The sequence below is a fragment of the Erpetoichthys calabaricus genome, chromosome 3 (genome assembly GCF_900747795.2).
Source record: "Erpetoichthys calabaricus chromosome 3, fErpCal1.3, whole genome shotgun sequence".
Lineage (NCBI taxonomy): Eukaryota > Metazoa > Chordata > Cladistia > Polypteriformes > Polypteridae > Erpetoichthys > Erpetoichthys calabaricus.
The window spans coordinates 27,577,674-27,578,500 of record NC_041396.2 but is presented as its reverse complement, the minus strand read 5'-3'; the positions used below and the strand labels follow the sequence as shown (position 1 = coordinate 27,578,500).

Genomic DNA, 827 nt, shown 5'->3' with positions numbered 1-827 from the left:
GGATATCCTATTAAAATGATTTGTTACGCACAAATCATTTCTAAATTACCGCTCTTTAGGTTATAAATTGAGAAGCTTACATTACCAAGTCATTTTTCTCCGATCGCCCTGAGAACGACAAGATGTCTACTAATTTCATCCATGACGGTGCGTTTTCACGAGCTTTTTATTGAATTCTACTATTTATGTTTAGGCCTAAATGAAATATAATTATTCTCCATACAGACTCAGCTGCACAGAGAGTCGTCCCGACAAAACCCCAGGATCAAGGTAATCCCTATTCATGATTATTATAAGCGGTAAACGAGCATGTTTTAAAACGAATGGCTGAATCCTTATATATTTTTTCTTAGAATTGTACATCCGAGCAGAATCGGAAAACGGTAAGGATCTTTTTAAAAATGTTTAAACATTTGGATAAAGTGTGCGCTAGGGCATATTTGTATGAAATCGTGCGCGAGGGTGCGTGCTTTTGTGCGCATGTGCATGAAAGAGAACGTTTGTACTAGAGAGGCCGCGTGCTTGAGGGATCTTTTGTGCGCATGAGCAATTGTAACCCTTTGTGCACAGTTCATGAAGGGACCATGTGTGTGAGGATAATTACGGTTGATTCCTTTATTTTTATTTATTTATTTTGTTTTTATTAGAGGGCTATATTCCAAAATATTATTAATTTTAAAAATACTCTGTTAACAACGTGTAAGCGTGTGCGCGTGTACGCGATCTTGGGTGCGCGAGCTCGGTTTTTTTTTTTTTTTCATTCATTGCGCTAAAGTGCTGATGACTGTTAGACACAAAATGTATTGATGATTTATGGGCGCAATGTC

At 37.5% G+C, this 827-nt stretch overlaps 1 long non-coding RNA gene across 1 annotated transcript in view; it reads left to right on the top strand.

The window, feature by feature from the left end:
* Nucleotides 1-307: 307 nt before the first annotated feature.
* Nucleotides 308-827, top strand: part of LOC114647677 (uncharacterized) — a 23,285-nt gene continuing 22,765 nt past the window's right edge. The window contains exon 1 of the long non-coding RNA XR_007934412.1: nucleotides 308-383. This is a non-coding gene — a long non-coding RNA (uncharacterized LOC114647677). The remainder of the gene's footprint in view (nucleotides 384-827) is intronic.